We start from the raw sequence: 14498 nt of genomic DNA on the forward strand, positions 1-14498 counted from the left end.
GTAAGGTCAATGGCGCTGGGGGAAGAGGCCTGCGGCGGCAGACAGCCGGGAAGGGAGAGACCACCCCCTCCCCCACCATTAGTTAAAAGAACAACTAGCGGGGTCTACACAGTTTTCTCCCCAGTTGTACATAAAGCCTCTGCCCTGCCATCTGTTTGTCGGGCCTCGGCCTCAAAGGAACCAGGGAGAACCTCCAGCACCACGGGCCCTGAGCCCAGTGGAGTTTCGCCAGCCTTACCGGGTGGCGGGAGCCGAGCCCCCCCCATAGTCTTCCTAGAGGATCAAGCGGTGAGGCAAATGATTGAAATGATGGGTGCTAGCGCTAAGCTAGGTGAGGGAGAAGAGAGGAGTGGGGAAGAGAAAGGTTTCTTTACATGATTGTTACGGAGCGGGTAATTGCCCTCACAGCCATTATGGCATTAACTATTATTTCAATAAATGTGAGGAGCATTGCTGAGGTGAAAAAGAGGACCGATGTTTTAAACTCTCTGGCTGGAATGAAGGCGGATATTATTTGTTTGCAGGAGTGCGGCATCCCGTTCCAAAAAGAATATAAAGATCTCCGGGACACTTGGACCCTAGGAGAATCCTTCTGGTCGGGGTCCAATGTGTCCCGAGCGGACGGGATTGCCGTACTCCTGAAAAACCCCTTCATAACAGCAAAAACATTTAAGGTTATAGAGGCGGGCAGACTGGCCAGCCTCGATTTTAAATACAAGGGGGCTGTATTGAGGCTGGTCAATGTCTATGCCCCCACCAGCCAGAGAGAGAGAGTCCTCTTTCTCCCTCAGCTACGCCCGCTCCTGATCGGCACCTTGCCAGTTATCATTTCAGGTGATTTCAACTGTGCTCTGAGGGATGTAGACCGGAGTAAGCCCCGCAACGATAGATCCAGCAAGGACCTCGCTGCGTTCGTGGAGGACTTTGAACTCTGCGACGCAGGTCGGGACCTGGTCCCCTTGTTCACCTGGGTGAGTTCTTCTGGCTCCTCCTTCTCCAGGATAGATCTCGTCCTCCTCAGTAAGCCACTGGAGAGGACCGCCATGTCTTCGGAGGCGGTCTTCTTTTCAGACCACAGGCTCCTAACGACAGAAATGCTCATCCCGAGCACACGGGAGTCGGGGCCTGGGGTCTGGAAGCTCAACACCTCCCTGCTCGATGACCCTCGTGTTATTAAGACCTTTAGCAGACGCCTCGAGGAGTGGAGGACCCTGAAGGACCTTTTTGATTCTCCCATAGAGTGGTGGGAGATGGTGAAGAAAAGAACCAAGGGCTACTTCATTCAGCTGGGGAAACGAAAAGCTCGTGAGAGGCGGGCGAGATATTCCCATCTAAACGCCCGCCTCCAGCGCCTGAGTCTTTTACAGCTCAGAGGCTTCGACCTAGCTGAGGAGGTGGCCCGCGTCAAACTGAGTCTCTCCGCCCTCTATCGGGAGGAGCAAGAGAAGATCAAGGTCCTTTCCAGGGTCCGCATCATGGAGGACGATGAGAAATGCAGCCGCTTCTTCTTCAAGAAAACGAAGGAGAGGCGGCCTGCAATGTCCTCCATGATCGACTCCTCGGGGCAAGAGGTGGAGGGCAGAGAGGCTGTTGAGACAGTGGTGCGGGATTTCTACAGGGAGTTGTACGATCAGAAGGTGGTGGATCAAAATCTGATCCATCACTTTCTGTCCCTGTTGGAGTCCCGCAATGAGGGGGACGAGGAGGAGGAGGAGGATCCAGAGATCACCACCACTGAACTCTCCCAGGTGATAAAGAGTCTTAACTCTGGAAGGACACCGGGTCCCGACGGGATCCCTGCTGAGTTCTATAAGATCTTTTGGGAGGTGCTTAAGGAAGATCTGGGCCAGGTCTTGGGGTCGATGTACAGAGAGGGCAGATTGGCCCCTTCTATGAAGAAGAGTATCCTCTCCCTTCTTCACAAGAAGGGAGACCAAAAAGATCTGAGGAACTGGCGGCCAGTCAGCCTCCTGTGCACCGACTACAAGATACTGGCCAAAGCACTGACGCTCCGGCTGCAGCGGCCACTCCCTCAAGTCGTGGGTCCCGACCAGGTCTGTGGTGCCCGGGGGAGATCGGCGGCCGACAACGCCATGCTGCTCAGGGATGTCGTGGCCTACTCGAACGAGAGAGGGCTTCCCCTGGTCCTAATTAGCTTGGACCAGGAGAAAGCCTTCGACAGAGTGGGCCACGAATACCTGCAGCTCGTCATGGAGAGGATGGGTCTCGCTCTTGGCCTGAGGAAGTGGGTCAAGATCATCTACAGCGGCCTAAGCAGCAGGGTCCTTGTGAACCGCCACCTGACCGAACCATTTCCGGTCAGGTCGGGGGTCCGGCAGGGTTGTCCCCTGTCGGCCCTGCTGTACGTCCTCTGCTTGGAGCCGTTCATGCAGGCGATCCGCCGGGACGTCCGGGTGACAGGTTTCCATCTCCCGGGTTCCGGCGGAGAGCAACTGAAGGCCCTGGCCTATATGGACGACGTGGCCGTGGTTTGCACGGACGCTCCGTCCATGGCCAGGGTCGAGGAACTGCTGGACGGCTTCTGCAGGGCGACGGGGGCCGCTGTGAACAAGGCCAAGAGCGAGGTCTACCTCTCCAGGGCATGGCCTGTCGGCCGGGGCCCGCCGACCGTGTTCGCTGTGAAGCCGTCTATCAAGGTTCTGGGGATCACGATCGACGGGACCAACACGGGCACCCGGAGCTGGGAGGAGGCCATAGCGAAGGTCCAAAGGAAGATCCACGGCTGGAGCACAAGGACCTTGACGATGGCTGGTAAGGTGCTGGTCGTAAAGGCCATCCTCTTCCTGATACTCCTCTACGTAGGAATGATCTTCCCCCCAGACAAGGTCATCGCAAAATTAGTGACCCGAATTATATTTCGGTTTGTCTTGGGGAGCAAAATGGAGAGGTTGAAAAGAGTGCAGATGGTGAAGGGTACCCTGGATGGAGGCAGGGGGGTCCCGGACGTTGTGCGGCTGATAAAGGCGCAGGGGCTGGCCTATGTGGTCAAGAACATCCAGGCTGCTGGCAAGAAGGTGAGTTTCATGAATCGCTTTTATTTTGCCAGCAGCCTGAGACCATTCGGCCTCTGCGCCATGGATAACACCAGGCCGCACTCGTGGGATCCCCCGCCGTTCTACAGGGCGCTCCGAGCCTTTGCGCTCGAAGTAGGCCTCCATAAAGTCGTGCTGGCCTCCTGGGATTATAAGACCATCTGTAGTCAGATGAGATCTACCCAGGAGACCAGCCGGATAGAAGATTTCCCTCCCGAAACCTGCCGGTTTATCTGGGCTAACGCTACGCACGTTTGCCTCACGAACACGCAGAAAGATGTCTCCTGGATGGCTGTGAGTCGGTGTCTCCCCACCCGAGTGTTCATGCACAGAAGGGGCATAGCTCCTTATGACACCTGCCCCTATAAGGGTTGCCTGGGGAAGGAGACGGAGGCTCACATCTTTAGTGAGTGCCCCTCCGCCCACAGGGTCTGGCTCCTGTTTTCTCCGTTCCTCCACAGGTTTGCCGTTCCTGCGCGGGCGACCGCCCAGCAGATCCTGTACGGTCCGGCAAGGGGAATTTCATCATCTACCCTGAGGTGCTGGTGGCGTGTCGTCTGCGCAGTGAAGCAGGCACTGTGGGAGGGACGGAACATCTGTCTGTTCAACAAGCAGGAGCTGGACCCGATCGTCATCGCGCGGAGGGGCATGGTGTTCGTAAGAGACTATGTCAATCTGGAGGTCCATCAGAGGGGCAAGGAGGAAGCCTATAAGAACTGGCACATACAAGATCTGGGGGAGCTCAGGATCCCATGATGGGACCCACCTCCGGGGACGGTCAGTTCCCCCTGCTGGAGCCCGAGTCCAAGATCTTTTAAAGATTTTATGGATGATTGTTTTTAAAAAAGATTTTAAAAATGAATCTTAATTGTTTTTAAAGATTTAGTTGTTTTTAAATCACATTGTTTAGGGTTTTTGGTATAGTTTTGTTATATTCTTTTGTCAAATACATTGACCGTTTTGGGTTTAATTTAAAATGCATTGGACCTTTTTTGTTTGTTTTTTATTTTTTTCCTTTTTAATTTTGGGCACGTTTATTTTGAAGTTAATTGTTTTGTTCCTTGTTAAAATCACAAAGATTTTAATTTTTTTTAAGTGATTTTAAGGACTGATATTTTAATGATTTTAATCATAAGCATTAAAAAATTTGAATTGTTTTTATTTATGTATAATGAAAATACTAAATTCAATAAAATAGTATTTATTCACTGGTCTTGGACTCGGGTTTCCCTCCAATAGTGAGAGAAACCTTTGTCCAGCCGGGGGCATCGAACTGTATTTGACAGTCTCTTTCTTTTCCTTGCAGGGAGCTGATCCATCAGGCCAGACCAGACGAGACGGGGAGGTGCCGGTTGACAGAGCTGCAGAGTCCTGGGTCCTTGGAGCGGTCCGGAGGCCGAGGCGAGTGGAGATTGGGACGGACCGGGAGCGACAGGGGACCTAGCCAGAGGAGTCGGTGGATTCCTCACGGAGTGGGTCCCATCCAGAAGCCCAGCCGACCATCTACCCGGAGCCCGGCCTGACCAGGACTGCTCCCTGCTGACGTCACCAGCCAGGATCCAGGAGAGGCCTCGGATCCCAGGGACCGACCAGGCCGATCGGCAACGTCCCTGAGGGAGGCCTCCTGCAGCCAGGGCCCGGACTTCTCCCCGCAAGGCCCGCTCCCTGCAAGAGCCCCGGTGGTGGAAGCTGCTCCCCAGCCAGGTGGACTTGCCCTGACCTCCGGATTGAGAGCCTCTGGACCCTTCTCCCATGTAGGAAAGCGCAGCATGGCCCAGCGAACCGCCGGTGTGAGGCGCCATAATGCGGTGCGCTTCAGCCGTGAGGCTGGAGCCGAGACCGCGGCCCTCACCCGGCTGGAGTTCAGCAGGTCCGTGCTGCAGAGGGGCCTGGGCTTTGCCCCTTCTGAGCTGAACTGCGTGGTTAAACTGCCTGGACCTAGGGACGTGTTTGAGGTGAGTTTTAAGAACCCTCAAGTGCTGGAGAGTTTCTGGAATTTATACAGAGGAAAAAAAGATAGTATGCCCCTGAGTGACTTTGTGGTCGATGCCCTGACTGATAGAGAGATTAAAATAATAACTATCCAGTTTTATAATGAAGCAGTGGCAGAGCATAATGCAGAGGTCTGGCTGAGGAGACACTGTGAGATCCTGTCTGAAAGCAGGAGATGAGGACGGGGTCTGGACCGGTGCTCGGCAGTGGCAGGTGCGCCTGCAGGTGGAAGTGGCCGCCATCGGCGGAGTACGCCATCTGCCGAGCACCGTGGTACTAGGAGCAAATAGGGGGCTTGTCTTCTACCATGGCATGCCCAAATTATGCAGGAACTGCGGGGCCCTGGGTCATTTAGCCGCAGCCTGCACTGTTGTTAAGTGCAAGGTCTGCGGCGGAGAACATCTGACCAGGGCCTGCAAGCAGGAGAGGGCCTGCAACCTGTGCGGTGGGGGAGGGCATCTCTTCAGGAATTGTCCCTCCTCCTATGCAAATAGGGCACGGGCCCTCGGGGGTGGTGGAGAGAGAGAGAATCAAGTGGAGGCTCCTCCAAAGGTGATACCCCAAGATGGGGGTAGAGAGGAAACAGTCCTCAGGAGTCTCATAGGCTCCCTCTCTGACTCTGGGTCAGAAGTGGAGGCAGAGGGGGAGTGGACAGTGGTAGCGGGGAAGAGGAGGAGAGCAGAAAAGAGGAGCATGGGTAGGGGGGGTATGATGAATAAAAGGATCCACTCTGCAGATTCTCCCCCCCTGCCAGCCCCCCGCCCCGCTACAGAGACCTCTCCCTCTAATTTCTACACGCCCCACTCTGACTCCGGAGAGGAGAGCTGTGGGCCTTCTCCACTGCCCCGAGTGGGCAGCCTTGTGGATGAGAGGCCCCCTAGAAATAACATTCCTCCTGCCCCACAACTGAGACTCTCCCAGGGGAGGGGTCAGGTATGCCCTCCCGGCAGTAGTGGGAGAGCCGCAGGTCCTCAAGAGAGGAGAGTCGGCGCCAGTGTCTTTTGCCATAAAGACCTAAGGGACGTAATGGCAAGGTCACTGGCGCTGGGGGAGGAGGCCTGCGGCAGCAGACAGCCGGGAAGGGAGAGGCCACCCCCTCCCCCACCATTAGTTAAAAGAACAACTAAGCGGGGTCTACCCAGTTCTCTCCCCAGTTGTACACAAAGCCTCTGCCCTGCCATCTGCTCGTCGGGCCTCGGCCACAAAGGAACCAGGGAGAACCTCCAGCACCACGGGCCCTGAGCCCAGTGGAGTTTCGCCAGCCTTACCGGGTGGCGGGAGCCGAGCCCCCCCCATAGTCTTCCTAGAGGATCAAGCGGTGAGGCAAATGATTGAAATGATGGGTGCTCGCCCGCTCCTGATCGGCACCTTACCAGTTATCATTTCAGGTGATTTCAACTGTGCTCTGAGGGATGTAGACCGGAGTAAGCCCCGCAACGATAGATCCAGCAGGGACCTCGCTGCGTTCGTGGAGGACTTTGAACTCTGCGACGCAGGTCGGGACCTGGTCCCCTTGTTCACCTGGGTGAGTTCTTCTGGCTCCTCCTTCTCCAGGATAGATCTCGTCAGCTAGGGAAACGGAAAGCTCGTGAGAGGCGGGCGAGATATTCCCATCTAAACGCCCGCCTCCAGCGCCTGAGTCTTTTACAGCTCAGAGGCTTCGACATAGCAGAGGAGGTGGCCCGGGTCAAACTGAGTCTCTCCGCCCTCTATCGGGAGGAGCAAGAGAAGATCAAGGTCCTTTCCAGGGTCCGCATCATGGAGGACGATGAGAAATGCAGCCGCTTCTTCTTCAAGAAAACGAAGGAGAGGCGGCCTGCAATGTCCTCCATGATCGACTCCTCGGGGCAAGAGGTGGAGGGCAGAGAGGCTGTTGAGACAGTGGTGCGGGATTTCTACAGGGAGTTGTATGATCAGAAGGTGGTGGATCAAAATCTGATCCATCACTTTCTGTCGCTGTTGGAGTCCCGCAATGAGGGGGATGAGGAGGAGGAGGAGGATCCAGAGATCACCACCACTGAACTCTCCCAGGTGATAAAGAGTCTTAACTCTGGAAGGACACCGGGTCCCTGCTGAGTCCTATAAGATCTTTTGGGAGGTGCTTAAAGAAGATCTGGCCCAGGTCTTGGGGTCGATGTACAGAGAGGGTAGATTGGCCCCTTCTATGAAGAAGAGTATCCTCTCCCTTCTTCACAAGCAGGGTTGTCCCCTGTCGGCCCTGCTGTACGTCCTCTGTCTGGAGCCGTTCATGCAGGCGATCCGCCGGGACGTCCGGGTGACAGGTTTCCATCTCCCGGGTTCCGGCGGAGAGCAACTGAAGGCCCTGGCCTACATGGACGATGTGGCCGTGGTTTGCACGGACGCTCCGTCCGTGGCCAGGGTTGAGGAACTGCTGGACGGCTTCTGCAGGGCGACGGGGGCCGCTGTCAACAAGGCCTAAGGTCCAATAGAAGATCCACGGCTGGAGCACAAGGACCTTGACGATGGCTGGTAAGGTGCTGGTCATAAAGGCCATCCTCTTCCCGATACTCCTCTATGTAGGAATGATCTTCCCCCCAGACAAGGTCATCGCAAAACTAGTGACCCGAATTATATTTCGGTTTGTCTGGGGGAGCAAAATGGAGAGGCTGAAAAGAGTGCAGATGGTGAAGGGTACCCTGGATGGAGGCAGGGGGGTCCCGGACGTTGTGCGGCTGATAAAGGCGCAGGGGCTGGCCTATGTGGTCAAGAACATCCAGGCTGCTGGCAAGAAAGTGAGTTTTATGAACCGCTTTTATTTTGCCAGCAGCCTGAGACCATTCGGCCTCTGTGCCATGGATAACACCAGGCCGCACTCGTGGGATCCCCCGCCGTTCTACAGGGCACTCCGAGCCTTTGCGCTCGAAGTAGGCCTCCATAAAGTCGTGCTGGCCTCCTGGGATTATAAGACCATCTGTAGCCAGATGAGATCTACCCAGGAGACCAGCCGGATAGAAGATTTCCCTCCCGAAACCTGCTGGTTTATCTGGGCTAACGCTACGCACGTTTGCCTCACGAATACACAGAAAGATGTCTCCTGGATGGCTGTGAGTCGGTGTCTCCCCACCCGAGTGTTCATGCACAGAAGGGGCATAGCTCCTTATGACACCTGCCCCTATAAGGGTTGCCTGGGGAAGGAGACGGAGGCTCATATTTTTAGGGATTGCCCCTCCGCCTGCAGGGTCTGGCTCCTGTTTTTCCCGTTCCTCCGCAGGTTTGGCGTTCCTGTGCGGACGACCGCCCAGCGGATTCTTTATGGCCCTGCCAGGGGAATAACATCTCCCTCCCTGAGGTGCTGGTGGCGTGTCGTCTGCGCAGTGAAACAGGCCCTGTGGGAGGGACGGAACATCTGTCTTTTTAATAAGCAGGAGCTGGACCCGATTGTCATCGCGCGGAGGGGCATGGTGCTTGTGAGGGACTACGTCAATCTGGAGGTCCATCAGAGGGGCAAGGAGGAAGCCTATAAGAACTGGCATATACAAGATCTGGGGAATCTCAGGATCCCATGATGGGACCCACCTCCGGGGACAGTCAGTTCCCCCTGCTGGAGCCCGAGTCCAAGATCTTTTAACTATTTTATGAATGATTGCTTTTAAAATGACTTTTAAAAATGAATTTTAACTGTTGTTAAAGATTTAGTTGTTTTAAAACACTAATTGATTATATATATATATATATATATATATATATATATATATATATATATATATATATATATATATATGTGTGTGTGTGTGTATATATGTGTGTGTTTGTGTGTGTGTGTGTATGTACAAACAGAATTTTTAAAATGTCACAAACGAGTGCAGAAACATGGCACTCACCATATTCTCGATTATTATCTTATCTTATTATCATATTATTCTGAATCTTGCAGTTGATGGAGATTTGTGGGATGCACATCCAGGGCACGAAGCTCCCGTTCCACCACATCCCAAAGATGCTCTATTGGGTTGAGATCTGGTGACTGTGGGGGCCAGTTTAGTACAGTGAACTCATTGTCATGTTCAAGAAACCAATTTGAAATGATTCGACCTTTGTGACATGGTGCATTATCCTGCTGGAAGTAGCCATCAGAGGATGGGTACATGGTGGTCATAAAGGGATGGACATGGTCAGAAACAATGCTCAGGTAGGCCGTGGCATTTAAACGATGCCCAATTGGCACTAAGGGGCCTAAAGTGTGCCAAGAAAACATCCCCCACACCATTACACCACCACCACCAGCCTGCACAGCGGTAACAAGGCATGATGGATCCATGTTCTCATTCTGTTTACGCCAAATTCTGACTCTACCATCTGAATGTCTCAACAGAAATCGAGACTCATCAGACCAGGCAACATTTTTCCAGTCTTCAACTGTCCAATTTTGGTGAGCTTGTGCAAATTGTAGCCTCTTTTTCCTATTTGTAGTGGAGATGAGTGGTACCCAGTGGGGTCTTCTGCTGTTGTAGCCCATCCGCCTCAAGGTTGTATGTGTTGTGGCTTCACAAATGCTTTGCTGCATACCTCGGTTGTAACGAGTGGTTATTTCAGTCAAAGTTGCTCTTCTATCAGCTTGAATTAGTCGGCCCATTCTCCTCTGACCTCTAGCATCAACAAGGCATTTTCGCCCACAGGACTGCCGCATACTGGATGTTTTTCCCTTTTCACACCATTCTTTGTAAACCCTAGAAATGGTTGTGCGTGAAAATCCCAGTAACTGAGCAGATTGTGAAATACTCAGACCGGCCCGTCTGGCACCAACAACCATGCCACACTCAAAATTGCTTAAATCACCTTTCTTTCCCATTCAGACATTCAGTTCGGAGTTCAGGAGATTGTCTTGACCAGGACCACACCCCTAAATGCATTGAAGCAACTGCCATGTGATTGGTTGGTTAGATAATTGCATTAATGAGAAATTGAACAGGTGTTCCTAATAATCCTTTAGGTGAGTGTATATATATACAGTGAGGGGAAAAAAGTATTTGATCCCCTGCTGAATTTGTACGTTTGCCCACTGACAAAGAAATGATCAGTCTATAATTTTAATGGTAGGTGTATTTTAACAGTGAGAGACAGAATAACAACAAAAAAATCCAGAAAAACGCATTTCAAAAAAGTTATGAATTGATTTGCATGTTAATGAGGGAAATAAGTATTTGACCTTTTCGACTTAGTACTTGGTGGCAAAACCCTTGTTGGCAATCACAGAGGTCAGACGTTTCTTGTAGTTGGCCACCAGGTTTGCACACATCTCAGGAGGGATTTTGTCCCACTCCTCTTTGCAGATCCTCTCCAAGTCATTAAGGTTTCGAGGCTGACGTTTGGCAACTCGAACCTTCAGCTTCCTCCACAGATTTTCTATGGGATTAAGGTCTGGAGACTGGCTAGGCCACTCCAGGACCTTAATGTGCTTCTTCTTGAGCCACTCCTTTTTGCCTTGGCTGTGTGTTTTGGGTCATTGTCATGCTGGAATACCCATCCACGACCCATTTCAATGCCCTGGCTGAGGGAAGGAGGTTCTCGCCCAAGATTTGACGGTACATGGCCCCGTCCATCGTCCCTTTGATGTGGTGCAGTTGTCCTCTCCCCTTAGCAGAAAAACACCCCCAAAGCATAATGTTTCCACCTCCATGTTTGACAGTGGGGATGGTGTTCTTGGGGTCATTCCTCCTCCTCCAAACACGGCGAGTTGAGTTGATGCCAAAGAGCTCGATTTTGGTCTTATCTGACCACAACACTTTCACCCAGTTCTCCTCTGAATCATTCAGATGTTCATTGGCAAACTTCAGACGGGCCTGTTCATGTGCTTTCTTGAGCAGGGGGACCTTGCGGGCACTGCAGGATTTCAGTCCTTCATGGCGTAGTGTGTTACCAATTGTTTTCTTGGTGACTATGGTCCCAGCTGCCTTGAGATCATTAACAAGATCCTCCCGTGTAGTTCTGGGCTGATTCCTCACCGTTCTCATGATCATTGAAACTCCACGAGGTGAGATCTTGCATGGAGCCCCAGTTTTTCTGGATTTTTTTGCTGTTATTCTGTCTTACACTGTTAAAATACACCTACCATTAAAATTATAGACTGATCATTTCTTTGTCAGTGGGAAAACGTACAAAATCAGCAGGGGATCAAATACTTTTTTGCCTCACTGTATATGTAGTGGCTCTCAAAAGCATTCAGCCCCCTTGGACGTTTCCACATTTCATTGTGTTACAACAGAATGGATTTTTGCCACTGATCAACACTGATCATGTCAACATGAAAAATATAATCTGCAAATTGTTCTAAATTAATTACAAATACAAAACAGAACAGAGAATGCAAGAGAATGTATAAGTAATCACCCCTTCAGTCAAACTTTCGTAGAGGCACCTTTGGCAACAGTTACAACCATGAGTCTATGTGGATAAGTCTCTACCACCTTTGCACATCTAGATGCCATTCTTTATTGCAAAATTCCAGAAATCTGTATTTTGGTCTCATCAGATGATATAATCTTCCTCCACTTGGTCTCAGAGTCTCCCACATGCATTCTGACACATTCTAGCCAAGATTTGATGTGAGTTTTGCCACTCTCACATAAAGGCCACTTTTGTGAAACACCTGGGCTATTGTTGTAGCATGCACAGTGTCTCCCACTTCAGCCGTGGAAGACTGTAACTCCTTTATTGTTACCATAGGCCTCTTGGTGGCCTCCCTGAATAGTGAGTGCCCTTTTCGCCCAGCTATTCAGTTTTTGAAGATGGCCTGATGTAGGTAGATTCACAGTTGTGCCATATTCTCTCAATTTCTTAATAATGTGCTCTGGGGAATATTCAATGCCTTGGAAATATCCTACCCGATTGGTGCTTTCGAAGAACCTTATTCCGGATTTGTAAATTAAAAGATTAAGAATGAACATTGCATTTTACTTACCTGCTGTTTGTGTCCATTCTAAGAGAGCCTGCTGGAATCTCTCATGAAGACATACAATAGAGAAAAAGAGTATTTTAGATTTAGGATTTCATGATCAATTGCCAGGTTTTATTAAAGGCATTTTAGTTTTTATTAGAAACTGATACTGTGTATTTATTCTGTATTTATTATTTTTCAGGCAGCTATAGACTCTGTGCCCTGGCTGTTTGCCAGCTATTACATTGTGTTTGCTGTGTATTGTGTACATAATTATTCTAATTCTATTGGTGTGCTCAGATCTGAATGTCCTGTGCAGGGAGGGTGTGGGGAGTTACTTGACTCCACTATATCAAGGTGGTGTAGTCAGTATACCGAGCTATATAAACCCGGTAGAGGGGGACAAACTCATGATTCATTTGCCAAAATACATTTTCAGTGGAGGACAAAATGTCCAAATTAAGTAAGAATGCACACCGCCAGTTGGACTTATGATGTATGTCCCTCAGCTCTCCTTTCTCCCAGCCTCTCTCCCTCCCATAGGCACAAAGTCCACCAGCACTGCTCCGCAGGACTCTCCCTTCTCTACCGACCCTGTAAAATAGGACAGAACAGCGGCAGTCTCCAAAATAATAATTCTCCTGTGGTTAAGTGTTTCCTTTGCAGGTGAGCAGGACAAGGCTCCGACCCAGCCGCCGACAGAAGCCAAACGGTGTGTTCTGAATAAGTTAGAAATCAGTCCGAATACTCAACTTACTCACCCCCCCTGTTGTGTCAGTCCGATTCCGTGGATTTCTTCAGTCTCTCTGCTGACCCTGCATGTTCAGGCTTTGCTGCCAGGCCCTTTCCTCTTGCTTGCTCTTACATTCAGCCACAATCATCAGCATCACACACACAAAAAAAATGTGTTTGCCATGCACCAGGGGAAAAACCTTCTTGCATGCCTGACATTGTTCCTGGGTGATGTCATCACATGCAGCATCCATGGTCTGCAGAAAGATGGCGTGCTGATAAGGTTAAAGAGTTTTGAACGTTGTATCAATGGTTTCATTAATTTGATTGTAGCAAATGGAGAAAACTGTAATGCTTTCAACACACAGTCACACAGTAAATTGCACTCCAGTTTACAATGAAAATGCATAGGAGGCAATTATTAATTTAGGAAGGTTATCAATAATACAAAAAAATGTTTCTTTCAAAAGGCACCAAGTAGAATTGTAGGTAGCCTTCAAAAACATTGTTTTCTTGATGCATTCTACACAGCCTTTTATATGGTGTTGGGATAACTGTCAATTAATTCTACTTGTATTTTCACAATGTGAATGTAAATCATACGACCTTATTTTGGCCAATATATACACACATTCATATACCTTCCCAACTGAAAAATGTAGGCTTGTGTTAAAGGACTGAAGGAGACAGTTTTGAAGTTCTGTGTTCTTCGACCAAAGTACGACAGATAACACATCCATGCCAGAAGTCCCCCCTCCAACTGACAAATCATCACATTCCAAATTAAGATTTCTTTTGTGAAACACAGACATTTAAGGTACTTTATATATTCCATAGAACAGGGCAACAAATCCAAATACAAACTACATGCTGGTAACAGAAGATTTACCCAGCTTCTTCCTCAGTTTGATAACAAACAATAAAAGGTGACTTAAAACAAAGTTAATGACACTCAAGCCATGTTTGGTCTTAAAAGAAAGACCATTAGCTAAAACAACCATTGGACCATTTATATTCCACATACAATGCAACATTAACATTTGGTAAGAGAAGTATTCACATATCCTAATTGATCCTCCACTGACATGGGCATCAGACCAGCCCCCCCTGAAATTCCAAGTAGACTCAAATTTAACATTACTGAAAAAGAACACCTGGCTTGTTTGATATCAACTGTAAGGTCGTGCTTTGAGGGACTTGAAAATGTAACTGATAGAACTAAAACATTACAATATTCCTCAAAGCCACCCCCAATACACAATCTGTAGGAATCAAGGGAGAGGAATGGCGAAGACTGCTTCGATTCCAATTTCAATTTTATTACCCCAAACCTGACCAATCAGAAGTTTGGAAGGAAAGAGATTAGAATCTCTTTGTCTAAAATGTATAAAAACAGAAAGCTAAAACGGAAAGCAATTCGGAGTGGCACAATTGAGTGGTACAATTTAGAGTGGAGTGGAACAACCTGGGAGAAGAAACCAAGGAGACGAAATCCAGGAAGACTGAACGGAACCAGAACCAGAACTTCTCCACCAAAAACCTGAAAGCTTTGCAACCGTCCTCAAGTCAAAGCAGTCTGCCAGTGCTCCCCGCTTTCAACCATCTGCATAACTGAATCTCAGTAAACCACACAGGTAGTATATTTCGTGTACTAGTCAAGAATTAGGTAAACCACAATTACATAAAATCTAGTTGTGTATGGGATCTAAATTGTAGGAATGGCTAGCGTAATCATAATATTTGTTTGTTATTTTACATGTTTTGTGCCTCAAGTCAAAACTTGAGTATTGGATAGATCTCCTCTCACTCTCACTTTTAATATTATC

Source organism: Amia ocellicauda, chromosome 4, assembly GCF_036373705.1.
Source record: "Amia ocellicauda isolate fAmiCal2 chromosome 4, fAmiCal2.hap1, whole genome shotgun sequence".
Classification (NCBI taxonomy): Eukaryota; Metazoa; Chordata; class Actinopteri; order Amiiformes; family Amiidae; genus Amia; species Amia ocellicauda.